The sequence below is a fragment of the Vanessa cardui genome, chromosome 16, assembly GCF_905220365.1.
Source record: "Vanessa cardui chromosome 16, ilVanCard2.1, whole genome shotgun sequence".
Lineage (NCBI taxonomy): Eukaryota > Metazoa > Arthropoda > Insecta > Lepidoptera > Nymphalidae > Vanessa > Vanessa cardui.
The window spans coordinates 12,723,551-12,747,016 of NC_061138.1; the positions used below are offsets into that span (position 1 = coordinate 12,723,551).

Genomic DNA, 23,466 nt, shown 5'->3' on the forward strand with positions numbered 1-23,466 from the left:
GCACTTATGAGATCGATATGCAGATCCGGCCCTAATATTGTTAACCACTTACGAAGCCCCCTGCCCTCTCAAGTAAGCGCCGCGGGCCGTACAAGTATTTCATTTTAAGGTTGAATATTTTCATGTTAAAAGGGATTCTGTGCTGCTGGCTATGAAATAACAGCATATTAATGATCAGTCGGCATATTGGTCCATCCAAGAGATCTCAGCTTTGTCTGGGTTTTTCTATGGAATGTAATTAATGCTATGACCAAATTTCAAGATCTAATTTGATTAATACGTCATCAGTTAAATGCAATAAGGTTTTATATGTTTCACGTGTAAAGATTGCGTGGGTTTTATTTTTTTTTTTTCAAAACAGATGGTATTAATTGTGTTATCTGTATAAACAAAATGGAGTATTTCTAATTCGGTGCTATTAAAAATATATTATGTCAATTTTGCGTAATCTCCTCATAAATTGACCTTTTCCGATTATGGGTCTGTAATTATTCCAATATGGTGTTGATAAAAAGGATCCTGTTTTATGATTCACTATTGATACTTAAATTAATATCGGAACATCAGAATTGCATTATCTTTTAAAACCTTTTTTTAATTTTTTTATATAAAGATTGTTAAGTTGGAATAATAAATACATATAGGACAATATCACATCCATTACTCTGATCCCAATGTAAGTAGTTAAAGCACTTGCGTTATGGAAAATCAGAAGTAATGGCGGTACCACAAACACTTAGACCTTAGACAACATAGAAAACTAATGATTTTTTTCTACATCGACTCGGCCGGGAATCGAACCCGGTACCTCGGAGTGGCGTACCCATGGAAACCGGTGTACACACTATTCGACCACGGAGGTCATCATTATGATTATATTGAGGTCTTCAAATAAATAATTTTACTTCCTATTAAGGCTTGGTGTAAGACCAGTTAACAGCGCTTAGTATTTATTTGCTATGCAATGTAAATTACATAAAAACTATTTTCAAATAAAGAATAAAAAATCAACTTCTAGTTTTTTTTAATCTGTGAGAATAATCTGTCTCAAAAGTACGTTTCGTTTCACATTTCTCTGTCAAGGCCAAACGGCAAGTCATTGTTTTATTCTTTCCGTTCCTTCGATTAGCCACGCGGTATTTGAACGCAGACCTTCAATTGTAAATTGATTGTTATCACCATAAACATAGAGTGCATTTTCAAACGTGAAGTAGATAAATAGCTTACAAAGGATGGCAGTAAAGATTCGCTCGAACAAAACTCGATAGTTAAACCGTTGAAACAGTCACGGTTACGCCGATTTTACAGAATTGACGATCTCAGCATTACGAAATTAAAAACGGAATTTCATATAAGTCAGGGACTTTCTTGGATTGAATTTTAATATTCTCTATTTAATGTCGGAAAAGTGTCGAAAAAAATATTTATCTAGTTCATTATATAGAGATACATATCTAGTTGCTGAGTTTCTTTCGCCGGTTCTTCTCAGGTCAGGGTATTTTTTTTTCCGAATCGGTGGTAGTGTTTCAATTGGCCATCAATAAGAAAGTGTAATGCTTCTATATTGAATAAAGTTATTTGAATTTGAGTTGAGTTTGATTAAATACTGCCACGTATAAGTGTATAAAATCAAAATCAAAATCAAAATAAACTTTATTCAAGTAGGCTTCTACAAGCACTTTTGAATCGTCATTTTACAATTAAGTGAAGCTACCACCGCTTCGGAAAGTAGATTCTACAGAGAAAAATCGGCAAGAAAATCAGTAGTTACTCTTTTTTAAGTTAAATACAATTATTTAAATTAATATATATTCCTATATATTCCTGCTTGGAAGTCAACAGGTATTAACTCCACGCTTTTTTATCATCTCAGAAAGAACATTAATTAATGACCACGATGAAATTTTCAAGAATAATTTTGATTCAAACATATGTAATGAACGAAAAAATAACAATAAATTTCGCATACAAATTGCAACGAGAATATATTTATGATATAATACATGTGATATAAATAATTGTTTATAAAAGGCGCGAAATGAGCTCATTACTCCGCGCATGCGCAGGTTGTAATTTGAGCTGTCATTTAAAGCGGTCGCTGTGGTCGCACTTTTTTTTTTTCGAATAAATGGCACACGTTACGTTCATTCGGCGTGAGGCATCATGCATCCCCATAAATAGGTGACATAGTTATAGAGAAATCAATAAATATTTTAAAGGAGTTATAAATCAGACGTAAGATTTACAGCCCGCTTAATAATGATTTCGTCATTAAAACTTTTATGTGTATAACTTAAAACCGGATTTAATAAAATTTTAATATTTACAAAACGAATCGTGCTATCTGTTTTTTATCAAAGGTGATATTCTCACAGACATGATGAAACCCACTCGAACCTTCTATATTTTCTAAAGTATGAATATTTGACTAGTCTGGTAATTTCTGTGCCAATATAAATAAAAGCATCGATATTATATATACTATTTACTTGGTAGGGCTTTGTGTAAATCCGTCTGGGTAGGTACCACCCACTCATCAGATATTCTACCGCCAAACAACAGTACTTGGTATAATTGTGTTATTGAAGGGTGAGTGAGCCAGTGTAACTACAGGCACAAGGGACATAACATCTTAGTTCCCAAAGTTGGTGGCACATTGGTGATGAAAGGAATGGTTAATGTTTCTTACAGCGCCATTGTCTATGGGCGGTGGTGACCACTTGCCATCAGGTGGCCAATGTGCTCGTCCGCCAACCAATAGCATAAAAAATATATCATATGTACATCTACCAAAACACATTGGAACAGCGATGGCATAAGCTACATCTTCAATTTCTACGTTTTAAGGTGAAAGAAGGTACTCGAACATCAATTATATATTAAATACTGTTGCATTTTCACGCTACTCCGATAAAAAATATGTAAACAGTAAAATTAAATATAAAACTCAGTGGTATGGTTTTGCGCAAACCTGCCTAGGTAGGTACCACCTACTCATCACATATTTTATCAGCAGCAAAACTTAGTATTGTTTCTACATGAAAGGTGAGCCAGTATAATTACAGATAAATAGCATTGACGATGCCTTATTTATTCCAGTAAAAATACCTTTTTAAATAGAAACAGAATAAGGCTGTTGATTCCTTAATGAAATTAATTATAATAAATCTGCATTCCGTAACGTTAGCTAAAATATCTTTAAAATAACTTTGAATAAAATATGGGTATATTATCAAGCTCAGTTATTAGCGATTATCTATTTAGATTGAAAAGAAGAACGCACGCAATTCAATAACTAAAATGAATGGATGATTTTTTTTATCGTATTTAGCGTTCGTGAATGAAACGAATGAATGAATTATTATGAAATCGAAACCGATAGACAAACGTGTTTCATGCTAACGTAGTTTTTATTGCAATAACATAAAGATTATACTCGCTTATTCAACTTTTTTTGTTTAGAGATCATCTGTCACGGACTTAAAACATAAGCGCAGAATGAATGACCAGTTAGCTCTGTATTGTGTTATAAGAGTTTAACGCAAGCAATACAATCAAATTTCTTAAAAGACTTTGCATAATAATTCAATAATGTTTTTTTTTTAATACACAAGTGGCCGAGATCTTATTTTACACAGACGAATTAATCATAAATAATTTTATTATTAAAATTCTATTAAATACAAAATCTTGACATATCATTTTAGCATTTCAAAACTAATTGTAAACATTGTAGAAGTTACAAACGGCGGGAAGTTACCAGCCATTTTGAAATTAAAAAAAGGAACTTCTCAAAAGGCGTGGGTGCTCTATACCAGAATACGGCAGATTGAAGATTGCACCTGATGGATGAAAATGAGAATGCTGCGAGCGTTGAATAATATTGCAGATGTATTAAACTAGACAGGTAAATATTTTTCCCTTAGCATTAAATGTCAGTGTTATGTGTTGCTATACGTCAAAATAGATTTGTAGTAGCGAATTCAAAGATGGCTGATTGTGAACGTTTTCTTTGGTGATGTGCATTTATGGTTCCGTTTGGCATTGTATTTTATATATGAATGATTTTAATTTAAAAATAAGAATCCATAAGAACCGTGAAACTAGCGAACGTTTGTTTTCATATAGGATACGCAATATTAAAGTCTTAGTAGTATAATTGACTGCCTCGGTGGATTACTTATAAGGGCTCGGCTTAGAATCTGTCCAGTTAGCCACAGATAAATTATAAGTGTCAGCACCAGGGCAGACGAACAGTCATCCTTAAGAATTGTTGGCATGGCTAAAGTCGAACGGACGTCACGAATATCATATTATACGTATATATCTATAAAAAAGTTAAGTAACTTCCTGCAAAAGGCCCAACAACAACAACAACAACAGCCTGTAAATTCCCACTGCTGGGCTAAAGGCCTTCTCTCCCTTTGAGGAGAAGGTTTTGAAACATATTCCACCACGCTGTTCCAATGCGGGTTGGTGGAATACACATGTGGCAGAATTTCTATGAAATTTGTCACATGCAGGTTTCCTCACGGTGTTTTCCTTCACCGCTGAGCTCGAGATGAATTATAAAGACAAATTAAGCACATGATGTTGTCTTAAATTTTCGCGATGATTACACATTTAAATAAAACTATTTATAACGGATGAATCGCGTATATTAATTATTTTTAAACATCCCGACGTTTCGAGCACTTTGCAGTGTTCGTGGTCACGGGCAGACCATTCAGTCTGCCCGTGACCACGAACACTGCAAAGTGCTCGAAACGTCGGGATGTTTAAAAATAATTAATATACGCGATTCATCCGTTATAAATAGTTTTATTTAAGCACATGAATCAGCGGTGCTTGCCTGGATTTGAGCCCGCAATCATCAGTTAAGATGCACGCGTTCTAACCGCTGGGCCATCTCGACTCTCGCAAAAGGCCCACTGTTCTAGTATTTCTATTCCTGTTCTACTATCCCCACTCTCTTTGAGAAGTTTTGCTAATTTGATTTTATGTGTATGGTCAAGACTCTATATAACAAAAAAATATTCATCTTGTACACGATCCCGTTTTATTACACATCTGTTTAAAAGACGATGCACGAAGCGAGGATTTGTTTAGTATGGCGTTTATCGATGAACGCTCGAAAAGATTTATTACAGCTACAAAATAAGATGTTTGTTTTAATTGAAGCTTTAAATATGCCATATATTTTTTCATAATTAATTGCAATAACATATATAACCATAAAATTATTAATCGCGTTTATAGCGGGTACTTAATGAAATTGGTTTTTTAGTTTATTGCTTATCGGCTAATTTGTTGGTTTTGCTGACATCATAACGTATAGCCATCTATACCGATAGAGATCAAAGATATACTAATACGTGGCAATATTTAATCAAACTCAACTCAAACTCAAATAACTTTATTCAATATAGAATATAAAATATGTATATCTCTATATAATGATCTAGAAGTATATTTTTTCGACATTTTTCCGATATTAAATAGGTCGAACTGAAAAATATAACAATTTGACATTTCGTGGTCACCAAAACTCAATGATATTGACTCTGTACTAGATATCATCCCTTAGCACGACAATGTCACGACAATCTCGATTATTTTAAAAAGGGATAATACTACGTCCCTTTTGCCTGTATATAGGCAACCTTTAAGCCGGAACTTAACAATACTAAGTACTGATGTTTATCAGTAAAATGTACAATGAGTGGGTGGTAACTTACTCAAACTTCTACCACAAAGTAAATTGTATGACTATAGCACATGAAAATAATTTGAAGGAGTGATTACACGCAAAATGTTATAGCAAATATAGATGTACCGAACTAACTCATTAGAAAAAACGTATTAAAAAAAACTTGTGGAGTCCTGAAGTACTTACATTAATTTAATTCTTTGTGTCTATAATTACATTTGCCTTATCGGATTACATACCCTAAAACAACAGTATATCCTTGGTACTTATCTGCAATAGTTTCTAAAATCCTTTGTGATGGAAAATTTCTCGGACGCAAACTAAAATTATGGAGAAAATCTAGAACATTTTGCCATGTTTTGCTTGCGTCAAACCTCAAAGACCGTACACATCAATTAGATTAATCTAAACAAAGTTGTGTACAAGCGTAATTTTATTATCTCCACAATTACAACTCGCATTACCTGAAACAAAGAGAACAGATTATATAATATATGTCATAACCACAGATAAAACAAACTTGGTGCAAACGTTGACTGCGTTCCGACTTTATGACGTGAAGTATTGTTATCTTTCCGTTTGTGTCGCATGGGAGTTCCAGTTTTTGCGGCAATTCTGGTTTTGGATTTTTGCCCGTGGAGATTTGCATTTAATATATTTTTTAAAATGGATTAAATTTTCAAGAAACGATGACTTTGCTTGTTTATTTTAAAGGTATGAAAGTATTATTACATATTTATTTAGAAAATATTATCATCATAGTATCTAAATATTACTTTTACATCTAAATCCAATATATTTTATTCAAGCATTTTTGATTCATCAGTATTTCAACTCTATCACTGAAAGCATCTTCCAGCGAGAAGAAACGGTAAAAAACTCTTATAATTGCTCTTTAAATTTACAATGAGGATAATCCATAATTACTGATCATGACCAATCCTTCGTTGGAAATAGAGCTTTTGGAGAAGTCCTACCATTTCTCATAAAAACGTGGTATTTCAATTAGTAAATAAACTGAAAAAGTAACAAACGATTTTACAAGGATATCATGGGTCTAAGGTATTATATGATAATATATAGTATACACAGTATTTCATGAGGTAAATTTAGGTATGAAATTCATTAATATTTCATATTAATTATCTAGAATATGACTGTATAACAATCATTATCGTAGAATTATATATGTTTTATATGAACACTTATATCTTGTGCAAAAGCTGCGTCGTATATCTAGTTTTAAATAAATAAAGAATCCAATTTGTACAGTACAAATTTTTAACATGAACATCAAATGATTTGGGAAAATTTCATATGTAATAGCTACCCACTGCTATTGACAGGGGATTAATTTCGAACCCCACAATTTCAACGAACGTACAAATAAAAAATAGATCATGAAAATAAATACCATCAACATCAAACCGACGGCCGTCGTACAGCACCCCGGGCCGCGGGCGACGCAACTAGTAAGAGCAAGATACACGATTATAATGAACGTAATATTATAAATACTGAGCAAAACAATAAATATCACACAAGAATTTAATATAACTAGCTATCCATGACTTCGTACGGGTAAATAGGATTTTATATATATTCATTCTGCAACCCGATATCAGCGCAATCATTGCCAATCCTTACTGTAACAGAAAAAAACCACAAAATCAGTTTAGCAATTTTATTTACTCTATATAATGCATAGTATAGTCTGTTACTTCATTTTAGATTTTATATATATTATACATTAATCATGGAACCCGATTTCAGCGCCACTTACTAGGACCAATACCAATCTTTACTAGTACTTAAGCATACTACATAAAACAACGAAATCTAGCAATTTTATTTATTCTATATAATGTATGGAATAGTCTGTATTTCATTTAAGACAGTTAGATTTGTATTAAATCTGATAAGCGCAACTACTTGTAGTCTAAATTGGTCATTATTTTTGTATTCGATGTAACATGTATTGAGAAAGCTAGTAGGCTAATAGCCTTCTCCAAGTTTAAATAATATTGAAATTGACATTAAATTGATTCTATATTAGAAACGAGATTTTAAGGCATTAATTAGAAATCTGTGAACGGATATAGTTAAGTGGAAAAGTGAATTATATATAAAGAAACATGAATCAATAAATATTTGTAATGAATACTACAGATCTTAATCATTGATTCATCTCGTGCTCAGAACTGCGTGGTGGAATATGTTCCAAACCTTCTCCTCAAAGGGAGAGGAGGCCTTTAGACCAGCAATGGGAACTTACAGGCTGTTGTTGATGTTGAGCACGAGATGAATTATAAAGACAAATTAAGTACATGTATCAGCGGTGCTTGCCTGGGTTAGAACCCGCAATCATCGGTTAAGATGCACGCGTTCTAACCACTGGGCCATCTCGACTCATAAAGACTACACTTCAACCAATATCAAGAACTGTACACAATAGCCATGTTAAATGTTAAAAGTAAAACGCATCCTTTTCGCTCACTTGTAAACATAAGTTATTTCCAGTTTCTTAAGCGCTGTTTAATATTAGATTAACTAATTTGGCTTTTATCTGAATGCTCATTGGTCGACGATTGCGTCATTAGCTGGCGCCGACCAATGTCAGTGAGATTAAAATCAAATTTGTTAATTTGAATTTAATCAGCGTTACAATAACTGGAGGTCCTGATTGTAAGTAGAAACCATCGCCAATAGGTATTTGTTCTGTACTGACTGCCACTAACCTTGAGAACTAAGATATTTTTTTAAGTGTTGGGTGGCAAACGAGCTTGAGGCTCACCTGATGGATAGTGACTACCACCGCCCATGGACATCTGCAACACCAGGGGGCTTGCAGGTGCGTTGCCGGCCTTTAAGAAAGGAGTACGCTCTTTTCTTGAAGGTTCCCATGTCGTATCGGTTTGGAAAAACCGCCGGCGAAAACTGGTTCCACAAAGTGGTTGTGCGAGGCAGAAAATGTCTTAGAAATCGCGCTGTTGTGGATTTTCGGACATCAAAGTGGTGCGGGTGAAACTTAGAATTTTGACAAGAAGTCCGAAGGTGAAATTCTCTCTTACTCATAGAATTAGTGATGAGTGGCACCTACTCCAATAGGCGTGCACAAAGTGGATAATCATATAGATACATTTGAATCGAGCTTAATATAGAATACCTAATTTTCTAAGGTGTTTGTAATTCATAATACTATTAAAACGACTTTATGCGAATAACAGGCAAAACAGGTTCAACTATTCGATCAAAGATTACCTGGTTGTATAAAATATAACAGTTTATTTAACATTATAAAACATAAATAAAACAATAAAGATTACCATAAAATTTATAATATATCAAATAAACTTGGCAGCAACAAAATATAGCGTAGAACAAGTAAGAAAATCTGAGCAGATAATTTTGTTGGTTGCTGTCTCCCCGCGGCTAAAATACACTGCAAATAAAACAACCCAGTGATTGCTAGAGATGATATGATTGCACGGCTCAAAGGCGGCTGCGTTAAAGCTTGAGGCCTATTCAGATACGAGCGGTATTACGTATTAGCGCTACGGGTGGCGACACTGACCACAGCTTACTAGATTTTTTAAACGCTTTTGATAACCAAATCCAGCAAGATATAATTAGCCAAGAAACATCTAATAACCAGCTGGAAGGTAGACTATAAAATAGACTGATGGTAAGTCATGACTTATTCATCTTCAATGTCATTAAAAGTGTCAGGCAATCCACTGATTGCAAATACACTGCCAACCATAAAACTTAAGTTATGATCTTTGTTTCAGGAAGTATCAACTAAAGAATAGATAAAACGCTCGGGCGATATTCCCTCATGTCTGATTACCATAAGCGCGTCACTCGTACATCCAAGATATCGCCTGCAGATATCTAAGAAATTGACGAATATCGCGTATATTTGAATAAACGTCTACATGAGTTATTAGGCTCGTGGACTTAGAACGACGCCTTGAGGGACACTTGAAGGTTTATTTACTTCAATATTAGTTTAGGTTCGACGTAAATCGCAATTTCATAAAGACTCAATAATTCCACTTGTGGTATAAGGAAACGAAATTGAATGGAAACTATTTCAATATCAACCTTTAATATTCTGAATTAAACTGAATAAGTTTATTCGGTGAGTGGAAAGTCGATTGCTTTCAATTGGTTGCCGAGGTCGCAAACTTTTCTTATGTTGGAAATTAATAATATGAGTTATCGTTGACAGTATTTCATGCAATAAAATTTGTATAATATTAATTGTTCGTAAAACTATTTATTTATAGCGGTAAAAAAATGTTATATTTAAATTTGATTTTGATACAATATGATATGATAAAATTATTTGTAACTTCCATGATGAGCTTTAAATGAATATAAAATATACTTCGACCATAAATAAATGACGTGAAAAAATAATAGCACTAACTGTTACCAAAAACATCTTACTTATTTTGGTCTGGGTACAATCATATATCGAATTAAAAAGCATTACTTAGTATTGATGTGTTTTGGTTTGAAAGGTAAGCCAGTATAACTACAGACAAAAGAGACACAGAGTATTAGTTTCTAAGTGAATAAATAAATATTTCTTACAGACAATATATTTGAGTGAACATTTATCATTAGAAGTTCCTTTCCACTCCGCGAATCTACTTGAAAAAAAAAATGAACATTAATTAAAAACACTAAACATATTATTAAAGCACACAATTACTTCCATAGTCTACTTATGTGTAATGATTACTCTATAACATTGAACAGCGAAAATTAGCTGTATAAAATATTTTATCTTAAAACGTAAAATTAAATTTCCTCTGCAGCAGAATCGTTAAGTAAGATATTGGTTTAACGCTAAAACAATCTCAGTGCTATTAACCTTGCTAATCAAAGTGCTCGCAACATGATCTAAACGCACTCAATAGCACTTATGTTTAAGATATTAAGATTTAAAATCGATTGAAACAACTATTATATCTAGCAGGTATAAAACAACCGCTTCTATTAAGGTACAGTCATAAAAATGGATAATGTCGAATGCAATGTTACAGCAATGGGTACGTGTATGTAGAATAACTACTGTTGATTCAATCAAAACCCTTAATATGTTGGAGATAAGGCTAATAATGGTGTGAACGAAAATATATTTAGATAAAACAATGAAAGTAAAGAGAGCTTTGTTGTGAAAGTTGATTGTTGAGACGAAAAAGTTACGGTACTGACGGCCACACGCAAACTAATATAACAGTATCGTTTGTCTATTGACTCGCGTATAAGGTTGCAAGACCCGAGGTCCTGGGTTCAACTTCGGAATGAGCCAATAAAAAAGTTGCTTCTTTTGGTCGAGAAATTTTCTGCATAAATTCCTTGTCTGGAAGTTGGACGTATACATCCTGTGAATCGGAAAACAGGTAAAGTTTAGTGATGCGCTTGTACTCCATCCGGTTTCGTCAGATCCTTCTATCGGATTATGAAAGTGGGGGGAGAGAGGTTACTATAATATTTTATGCGTACATGGCCCGTCCCTTTGAGAAAAGCCGCCGTCGAAATCGGTCAGCAGGACATCATCAATTCAACTGAATATATTAAATGTAATATGATTTATAACTTCAATTAAAATGAAAGCTTATAGATTTTATCTATCTGTTTTCTAGATAAGACAAAACAAAAGATAAAAATCATAGATACTATTTACCTTTTTCTTTATGTTTTTATTCCAATTATAAAACCAGTATCGATTTGGAGATATTTTATAAATTATAATCGCATCGACGACACTAACGGTCTCAAAACCTTTTTATCGACAAAATTTTATCGAATAAAACAACACTGCTTTAAAAATGGATTCAACGTAGCAGCAGAAGTGACACTCGCATTAATTTTTATCAGTGCAATTCGTGTTGCACGCACGTTTTCGATAACAGAATATAACTCAATTTGAAATAACAAGGAACTCCTCAACTCTTCACGCTTGACTTATCGTTTCGGATATCGAATAAATCGTGAATCGAGACAATCGAATCACGATGCGATGTAAATACTCGCTACACCGGACGGAGACAGAGGTTTTTGTTTTTCTTCGGACTGAACGTGGATTTCAATGGCAAAGAATAAAATTTATTTTTTTATAACATTATTTCGATCGAGTTTCTATGATTTTATTTAATAAAATACTATTTTAAAATGGATGGCGACAGAGTAAAAAAGTTGGCATATATTGTCGGATGAGTATATGGCCTTGACCTGATAGTAAATGAACACCACCGCCCATAAAAAACGGCGCTGTATGAAATATTAACCATTCGTTTCATCACCAATGTGCCACCAACCTTGGGACCTAAGATGTGCTGTCCCTTGTGCCAGTAGTTACACTCGTTCACTCATCCTTCAAACCGGATCATAACAATACGGAGTACTAATGTTTAGCGTTAGAATATCTGAAAATTGATTGGTGACGGGCTGGCACAAAGCCCCATCACCAAGAAACTTTAACGTGTATTATTAAAAATAAAATTTAAAAACCTTAATCAATTATATTAATTGGATATACTTGTCGTTACTAATGATTAAAGGCAGTACTCAATTATGCAAATTATCTTTATATCTTTTTTATAACGTAAAATCAGAATGCTTTTAAGTTTAATAATATGGAAATTATAAAATTTCAAAAGATAGCACGTCTCAAAATCACTTAAACGCTCGTTAAATTATCGAAGATCAGAACATTTTAATTGGCAATGGATGGTATCAGATCATGGTTTATGGACTCCGAAAGTTTCACAACGGTTCATTAGTCAACCATATTTGGATCCGTCTTTAAATAAATTGTGATGCATAAATGGATGTTAGTTGTGTGCAATCAGATTTAAAAACACTTGTTATTATTTGAATATGTTTGGACGCGAGAGTGTTTGAATGCTTGAACTTATCTCAAAATCAAATGCTGATCGGTATGACAGTACTGCGGTATGGATTATGTCATTATCAAAATTAGTGGTAATTATATCTAGTAGTTAGTTAGCATAGTGTTAAAGCCTCAATAACTACGCAGCCAGCCTTGGGGCATAGAAGGCACATGTTTGAACTAACTACTAAGACTATAGTTTCAATAATTGTTGAACAAAACAAACAATGATAGATATTTTTGAAAACGGGAATTATTTTAGATTTTTAGTTCAGGGACTTCGTGAGATCGTCACGGAGAATGCTTGTCTGTCTTGAAGTCCGATCGTTGTGGTGGAAACGCATTTTTCCAATGAGAAAATAAGGGGTTTCTTGTGGTTGTCTAAACCCTCGGCAAAGTCATTCTCCTCCCTAGTGATATTTGGTAAATCGGATATTATTACGGGGCACAGGGGTAGAAGGGGCATTATCATTATTAACATTATCAGCCTGGATCTGTCAGATTGCCAGTCTCCAGGTTAAATGCAAAAGATAATCAACAAAAAACTTAAAACCGTCCGCTGCATAACTGTTGCTTTTCAAAATATAAAAAAATACATTTTTAATTAATATATCAAATTTAAAAAAGCTTAAGTAACCAGAACACTCTTATAAATGACCGTACCTTATCATATTGACCTATTTCTTAAGCCTTAATGTGTTCTTAATTTTTTACAACGAATTTCAATTGTCGCGATAATACATGACTTGCGTCTAGTAAACGAAGCGTGAAACCACAATATTGTCGGCCATTAATGTTATCTGATCTGTGGCGATGCGCATGCGCAGAATACGTCCCGTTACAGGGCAGAATTTTTAATACTAAGTCTTCTCAGAAATGTCGCATCCGTTTCACTTGGGATTCGTAAGTAAAAAAAGCTTAGAAGGGTCACTTGCAAAAATATCATGAGATAGCGGGTTCCTTTCATTCTTTCACAAGTCAATCATCTTTATTCAATACGAGCGGTTTTGACCTCGACTCCCTATACAATTTACGTTGGTTATTGAAATGCGGTGTCTTTAAATCCTGTTAATTTTTAGGGTACCGCATTTCCCATGAACCAAGTCACTTTATAAATTAAAGCGATTTTATCCTTATATTAAATCTCATCCAATGACGTACAAAAACAACATGTCATAGATATATTTGTATTCGGAGAATTTTATGATATATTATACTAAATACCTATTGAAAACCCAGCACAGCCTAATGCAACATTAATATAGAATTAATTAAAACTATGAAATTAAATAAAGTATGAGAGTTTTAATAATTCATCTTGATACAATATAAAATAATAAAACCAAACCGAATTCCAATAGAATGTTAGCATAAAAATCTCATTAATAGTTATATTTTCTGTATTTTTTTACGCTAGGGTGCTTTTTCTTCAAATTTCAATGGAGCGAAACGGGAAGTATGTCCTTCGAAATATAAATATTATTTTATCAATCAGATTGTCAAAATAAGTATCAGAAAGGCTGTTGGAAGATTTCAACGTGTTATGTATATGTCTGCTTGACGGATCTTTCCTCAGGAGCCAAGAGTGATCTTTGCAACGAACTGCTCGTTGGTGCGTACGATATGCTTTAATATTCTAATTTAAAATAAAATTATTCACAACATATTAATACAATATTCATATAATAAACACACGAAGTAGTATTGATAAATATTTCAAATATCCGTATATATGTAAAAAAATATTCCGTATGTATGTGTATACGTTATCTAAGTCATTAGAAAAGTAGTCGAACTATTTTTCTGTTTTCATAATCGTGTTTTAAAATCAGAGAATAACTCAAGATAACACTTAAATTACAGAAAACATGACATAACAATTTGTTAGAAATAACTAACTAACATATGAATAAAGACACTAGATGAGTCATTTCAATGTAATGAATTTGGCCTAACAAGCTACCGCGTTTCTAGATTAAAAAATTAAATGAAAAAAAGTACTCTATTAAAATCAATTTTTGGTGTTGCGTTTATAATTACTACTAACTACTGACACTTAACTTATTCCAAACTAGCTATACCCGCCCGCATCGCTTGGCATTAGTCGTAGAGAAATAAATTTTTAATTTTTCATTTTGTAATGAATTACTGATACAATGTATAAATAATCAAGAAATGAAATACTTAAAAATTATTTCATTTAATATTCGTCAATGATGTTCTCGATAGGCTACAGATTGGTCATAACACCCAATTTGTTTGTCAAGATCACATCTTCTTTTTTTTGAATCCGAAAACAGATATGATTTATGAGAATGTTTTTGTTGGTGTAATCTCGATGTAAAGTAGGTACGATAAACATTTTAATTAAATTTCTATAGTCTGTAAAAGTTTGTATCACACCAAAACGTCCTCTTTTATCCGGTTCTATCAAATATCGATGTTATTACATTTACAACCTTGTCAATACTTTCGAACGTACGTCAAAGTATCCTGAGCATATTCGTACATAATTTTTGGACTTTCACTGCTTCCACCAGCTACTTTATCATTCGATATTGTATCTCGTAAGGAGTAAGGAATTAGTATATAAGAGGAAGTTTGAAAGTGATACCGATAGCCGAGAAGTTGTGTGTAAGGCGGCTATCATGCTATGGGCATGTAATGCGGAGGAATGAGGAACATATTGTGAGAAAAGCCTTGAGTATGGATGTGGACGGATATAGAGGTAGAGGACGACGAAGGAAACGATGCATGGATTGTGTGAAAGAGGATATGGTTAGAAAGAATGTTACTTGTGAGATGACGTCTGACAGAGAAGTATAGAAGGGGAAGACATGCTGCGCCGACCCCAAATAATATTGGGATAAGAGCAGGAGGATGATGAGGATGATGATTGTATCTTATAAATAAATGCTTTGGTTCGAAGTTTTGATTGGTTGCATCGAATGTAGTTTAATCGTTCGTTCTCGACCATGCGTACATGTCAACAATGAATTATTAAAACAGTTGACGATACTTCAGAATATGATTAGATTAATTATCTCTAATCATTATACGATACGCATAAAAATCCTTACAACTAACTCTTCGATGTCACAGAGCCTGTCGTGAGAATATTTTGATACAGTCCGAGATGATATCCATCTTCTGCTCGCATGAACATAATTGCATAATCGTAATAATTGTCATACGATTGATATGTTTCAGCGACACCTTTATTGTTTTTGTGTCGCTTAGTGATAACAATACCTCGTTTTGTAATTTCTGTAACGACAATTACAGCTGTGACTTCAGGGGCTATGAAAGCTTTAATACGCCTTTTATGCTCTGCGTTCTATCTGCATTGATAATGACTTTGAATGATTTGTTGTTTCACTTTCTAGAGCAGTTTTAAAATCTTTAACTAAACAATTATTTTCATAAAGCATAATCCTAAATTTAGCGATGATTTCTCGATTAGTTGTGGTACTGAACATGCATGGAAGATCAATCTTTTTCTACGTTGTCCGTGAAATAAATGTCCAGAAACTTAGAATTTTATTTAGATACTGGGAGTAGTGAACCAATTATATGATACACTTTAAACGTAGACGCGAAATTATGGTATTGTACAATATTTGTTGCTCCAAATGATGTCATTTGAAAGCATGAATTGTAATTTCTAATATACTGATGGAAATATTTAGACTCCTTAATAGTTCCCGTAACGTAGGTAAGAAGAGGTTCTGGTGGGTCAATCAGTTGTGGTAAATACATTTTGCCAGTGGAGTAGCACATACCGAATAAGCGAATGATCACATCGGGATTCATGTTGTTATCATAACCTATATAAAGTAATTGAAGGCTGATTTATTGAGATTGGTTCTAGTTCTTGACTTAGTCTATTTTAATCGTTGATCATCCAGTCATTGGGCTTGCTCGTCAGGTTTTACAGTATCTCTTGATGAAGATCCTTGTTCGAAGATCTGGAACCTGATCATTTCGTTGACTAACTGTTTTGGCAGCTCTTAAAGTAGAAATTCGGATTATATTTGTTTCTAAACGTATTTCTTGTTGGTGTGTTGTTTCCGTAGCTCTTTTGGATGACGCTGCGCATATATTGTTGATATTCCGATCTTTTGTTTCTTCAATGGCATGGTGGTTTCTATTTATATAAATAAGTTGTCTTTTTGCTTATTTGTCTTACGTTTACATTTTATACTAAAGATTCATTGTTATTGGAGTTATGAGTATACTTACCAATTATGATTATTATTTATTTTGTTATAACCAAAACAGCTAATCACTGCTTCCCGTATATGTAATTTATAATTATCTTATTTTAAAATGATAATATTGTTGTGATTATTTTATGTTTATTGTCATATGACGGAAATTAAGTTAGTTGTTATGCTTTTTGAATAGATTTTAATATTTTTAATGTTCGGTGGATCGGTATAGAAGTGCATCGTGATACACGTAAGGGCCATCTGTTGGTTATTTTTAATGATACGGATGAAAAAATTACTTTCTCATAGATAAACATACCAATTTTCATAATGATCGATCAAATAGTTTATGAGTTTATCGATGACACACATACAAACACAACCTTTTGGCAATCTATTCATACTTTTGTATGTATAGATAGCCTATGATTTGCGCTAATACATGTTTTTCCTGTATACCAATTTTTATAATACAGACAGACAAAAATTTCAAAAATGGTAAAAATTATGTCAGTCAATTACGACAAAAAATTAGTGTACAGACAGACTCTAGAGATTTATATAATAGTATAGCTTCAGTGCTCACGTGCGATAGCTTTATTATTAGCGTATTTTACGAATAACTTTGGTGTTTCTTTACCGATTTCTATGATTCTTTTTTATGGAATAGTTAATACTATTAACTTTTTTAATTTGGGATGATTAAGAATATTGTAAACGTAGGAATAGACAAATATTATCAGAAAGCTTCGAACTACTAAGCTAATTGTGAGTGACACGTGTTATACATGATATCTGTGTAGCTTTAACCATTAAGGCTAAACACGCGACGGAAGCTTAAAATATGGAGCAACTTATCCCGTTTTCCCAACATTTTCCTTCATTGCTCTGCTCATATTGATTGTAGCGTGATTAAAAGTATACTATAACCAGCTCAGGAGTATGAAAAATAATCGTACCAAGTTTCGTTAAAATCCGTCGAGCAGTTTTTGTTTCTATAACGGTTATATGGACAGACAGACAGACAGACAAAAATTTTACTGATTGCATTTTTGGCATCAGTATCGACCCCTGATCACCCCCTGATAGTTATTTTGGAAAAATATTTCATGTACAGAATTGACCTCCCTACAGATTTATTATAAGTATAGATTGGGCCTTTTGTCTTGAAATCAAGTTCAAAACCAATGTCAAAGTATTATATTTAACTGTCAAAAAATGCACATAGAATCATTATTCTTATCGTGTACTCTGCGCTTTATAGTTTGAAAATTAACAATGTTTTCAAATCTCTGTTTTATACAGTATGAAGAGCAGTTGGTTCTGCTCAAGATTTAGTCATTCTAATTGCATTCCTACCGAACTACGAGGCTCAGAGAACTTGCACTTATATTCGCGCTTATATGAAATTTAATATATCCTGTATAGTAGCTAGCTAGACTAGCACTTATTATTGTCTACAGAGGTATTATGCAAGAAGGATCTATACACTAACTACAAAATACGAGTGAAAATATCAGAGTGATTGACGGTTAACCCTATAAAATGAATATGATACACGTATCAAAATGACGTATCACCATAAGTCGGTTTTTAGTTTTGTAAGGGTGAAAAACGAAGTCAATTCTTACAGATTCGCAATGCTGTTTATTTCTTTTTATTCAAAAGATTTAAAACCAGTAAATGAGGTAATGTTGCCAGCATTTCTGCCAGCATTGATTGCATATCATAAATATTTAAAAAACATATTTACATAATCTGATCGCTGATTAGGTAAGTCTCATCCAGTTTTATAGAGCCTTGTAACCTGAGGGCCGGCGTATAATAGCGGGGAGGGCTTAATTGAATGTTATTGAATAAGGATCACGCCCCACGACTACCAATACCGGTATTTAGTGCCGTGCCAGCACCACAGATAAAAAATTTGGTACAGATACAAAAAGACAGGGTATAATTTCGTTTTAAATGTTTGATTTTATCTAAATTTAATATAACGCTAATTGAGGTACGCGTTAAGCTTTAAAAGAGTAACCTATATATGTAAGTATATTTATTTTATGTTATGTACATAATGTTACGATTAGATTTAGAAAATTACCTAAATTGATTTGATAATAAGCAACGTAAATGTGATCAATGAAGGGTGCAATAATCAAGACAAATCACTACATATTATAAAACATAGTACCCCAACCTCGTCGAAGTATCATGCGGTTTTCAGAGAAGATTTAGGCATAGAAGTTATTATGGTTTTCGTGTAAATAAGTTCAAATAAAACGACAATTGATAAACATATCAGAAAAAAACAACAATATGTATAAATAAAACGTAAAAACATAAAAAAAAATCTTATGTCCATTCGTACAAAATATTTGTAACAGTTTACAAGTTTGAATCAGTGAGAATATTATATATAAAAACATGTCTTAATCAAAGCAAAAAATTTATAAACAATATTGTGTAACAAGTGATAATAGCAGTTCTGAAATTACTTTAGACTTTAAGTACTAGACTTCTCATTAATCTTCGCTTGCAGGTAAACTCCACATCATACGCGGTTAGGAAATTTAGTCGACTAAGTGACTTTGATATCATAATATAGTATTATATTCATTACTAGTTATGCCCTCGACTTTGAATAACAAAAAAAAATATTGTTGTAGCCTAAGTTACTCCTTATTACATCAGCTTTCTGCCAGTGAAAGTCCTGTCAGAATTAGTCCAGCCGTTCTGAAGATTAGCCGGAACAAACAGACGGGCAGACAAAATTGTAATAGAAAATATTTTGCTATATGTATAGTAGTTATTTTGATATTACTAATAGTCACTCAAATTTTAGAATATGAATAGATTATATTATATTAAGGTAACGATTTAAACATAAAAAATAGTATTTTTGTACGTTTTACCCAACAGTAGCATAAAGATTCTTAGTAATTATGATTTTTTAACCGACCAAAAAGGAGGAGGTTATAAATTCGTCTGTACTTTTTTATGTATGTTGTTTCATTTTTTATGTTTGATTTTAATAAAAAAAATTATGATATGAATTGGTGGGCGAGGAAATGGCCCAACTGTTGGTAATAGGTCACTAACGAATAACGCATTCGGGCTGCAAGAAATATTAACCATTCCTTACATTGCTAAAGGCGCTGAGATGGCCCAGTGGTTAGAACGCGTGCATCTTAACCGATGATTGCGGTTCATACCCAGGCAAGCACCACTATATATGTGTCCTTAATTTGTGTTCATAATTCATCTCAATGTGAAGGAAAACGTCGTGAGGAAACCTGCATGTGTCTAATTTCATCGAAATTCTGCCAAATGTGCATTCCACCAACCCGCATTGGAAAAGCGTGGTGGAATATGTTCCAAACCCTCTCTTTAATGGAAGAGGAGGCCTTCTCTCTCTCTCTCAGCAGTGGGGAATTTACAGGCTGTTACTTTACTTTTTTACATTGCTAAATCGATCTGATGTCATCCTTGGTACCTAAAATATTTATACATTGTCTGTTACATAAAATAAGTTATATACATATATGATATACATGAATATATAAATATTATTTGTTGACCCTTAACCAATTTCAATTAGGGGTATATCGAAAACCAATACAATTGTGACGTTATAAAAACAGAATAGCAATATATCGCTCGCTGCTGTTTGGACGGACGGACAATATTATTGTTTGTGGTCAATACCCGAATGTTGTTTGACCGCCTCTGTCTAATGGATTGCCGGTGGATTGCTTTTTCAATTGTATTAAATTGTTCGCGTTTTTTCATCGCAGTAAATATTACAAAGATCTCTATCCAAAATTTATGTTTCTTGAGTAATATACGCGGTTGGGACTGTAGTGTAGGAAGTTGATTTATGTATACTCAGTGCTGGCAAATAACAATGTGCTAACATTATCAATAGGGAATGAAAACTGAATTTTATAAAAAATAAACAAACGTTAACGTACGTACTTGCAAAAATTGATTGTCTCTTTTTGACATAAGTATTTTGAAATGTAAAGAGAGAGATAGAGATTTGTTTAACTCGCCTTCTAAACAGTATAAACATGCGAGCAAAAATAGTAATAAAATTAATAATAGAATAATACCACTATATGAATAATCAGCGTGGCAATTCGATCCTAATAGTACCCTCGGGTTCGAGATGTAAAAATGTTTTATGCGAACCCCGATTTAGGTATTTTTCTTCCTAGTCGTTTCCTCATTACCGATGGTCGTGATCACCACGCGTTTAGCTCTTCTGAACACTTAACACTTCACCTTAACACTTTAGGTATAAATCATCACATAATCTATCACCAAGCAACGATACTTACTATTGTGGCATTCAGGTTTCAAAGAATTAGTGAGCCAGTGTTTCTTCCTCGTCGTTTCCTCATTACTGAGGGTCGTAACCACCATGCGTGTGGTTCTCCAGAACACTTAACACCTCACCTTAACACTTGAGGTATTAATCATCATAACCTATCACCAAGCAACAATACTTAATTGTTGTATTCAGGTTTCAAAGGATTAGTGAGCCAGTGTTTAATTACCAAAAAGAGACTCTAACACCTTAGTTCCCAAGATTGATGCTGCATTGGCAAGGGAATGGTTATTAATCCTTACAACGTGTGTTTGCCAATCAGTGGCTTATTTGCCAACGCCTACCTACGATATCAAAATAATAATAATATAGTCGCTTGTGAATAGGTTACAGCGTGCTATGCCAGTATTTACTTTCGCCAGTCTATTTAACAAAATCAGTATGACGTTTACATTCTAGGTCGACATATGAACAAGTAACTCGTATTATCTTTAAGCGATATTATAATTTACAAACTATTACCGTGACTTCGTGCGCATTTTAATTTAACTTAAAAAGTTTTTGTTGTAGCTTGAGTGGTCCTTATTACATCAGCTATCTGCTAGTTAAAGTCCCGTCAGAATTTGTTGACCCTTAGCCAATTTCAATTAGGGGTATATCGAAAACCAATACAATTGTGAATCGATCCAGACATTACCTAGGAATACTATTTTGTAACTTTTATACATACATACATATGCATTATATTAAAAGCGGTTATTTTAATATTATAAACAGACACTCCAATTTTACTACATGTATGGATATACATTTCATATATATTATGAGCGTGGTTGTTCTTATTTTAAATCTCATATAGACTATTATCATATTATTATTATTTTATATATTTATTCACAAGAATGACTAACATTTAATTTTTAAATATATACAAATATTAATTAAAACTAGTTACTATATAAATCTTGACCGCGTGGAATGGTGGCAAGAATGCTAGCAGCATTTCCCCGTTGAATCGCAATTCCGATCCTCAGTACAAAAAACGAACCAGCCCTCCTGTCACCAGTGGAGGCAATGAGGCGAGGTGTTATACTTTTGATGAAGCTTTTTGCACCACTACTTCAAGGGCCAAGCGCTTCGATAGCGAATAGAACAAAAAAGTAATTTAACTTATCATTTGATATTCAAACAACATTACTCTGAATAGTATATGGTGAAATAAGAAGAAAATACTATAGAAATACGAAATACAATCAATATCTTTTAAAGTATCTTATTTTGTTATGATTTGTTTTTCCAGTCCCCTTTGCATTTGTACCACTTTGCGTATTCATCAACATTATTAAAACAGTAATTATTGGTATATGTTGATAATATTGTAATGATGATTTTGGATACGACGGTTCTATCTGCTATTTCAAGGTCACAAGTGAAACTAGACATCTACACACACAGATACGCACGAAAGCACACGCCCATCTTATCCCATCCGATCCGCACAACACGAACTCTTCGAAACACAGGACACACTTCCAACTTCCAAACTCCAAGCTGGTACAGATAAGTTTTCAAACCCAATCAATTTTATTGGCTCATATGAGCATTGAACCTGAAACCTCATGAAAAGTTAGTGAGAAGCAGAACCATATACATAACTAGACCAACGAAGCCTTGTTATCAGTATGTATTTGTTTTAAATCATTAGTAAGTGATATAATAATAATAAATATGAGACAACATCACATACATTACTCTGATCCCAATGTAAGTAGCAGAAGCACTTGTGTTATGGAAATCAGAAGTAACGACGGTACCACAAACACCCAGACCCAAGACAACATAGAAAACTAATTGTAACCTACATCGACTCGGCCGGGAATCGAACCCGGGACCTCAGAGTGGCGTACCCATGAAAACCGGTGTACACACCACTCGGCCACGGAGGTCGTCAAAGTCGTCAAAGTGATGCTTGATTGTCATACCCTGGCACATAACAAAACTTCATATAATATACAACCTTTTTACAAAAACCAAATTTGCACCAGACATAATTAGAATACATACAGGCAATTTAGAATAACAGTTAATTCGTAATTTCGTGTAAATTTTGATAGCGTATTGCATTAAATTAACGTCATGTGTCAATTCGAGACCATTAATGTGTCAACACCTGAGCCTCGTAACAACCATGTGTCCAGCGAACTTTAATTGGATAAATGTTCATGAATTCTCTCAATTATTTCGCATTCTGTTGTATATCATGTTCAATTACATTTATTTCATTCTTACGATAATAATTCAACATATC

General features: G+C 33.3%; 1 protein-coding gene across 2 annotated transcripts in view; it reads right to left on the reverse strand.

The window, feature by feature from the left end:
• The window catches only part of LOC124536235 (netrin-B-like), a 185,187-nt gene that overhangs the window by 56,038 nt on the left and 105,683 nt on the right, over positions 1-23,466 (reverse strand). The gene's annotated exons all lie outside the window — the stretch shown is intronic.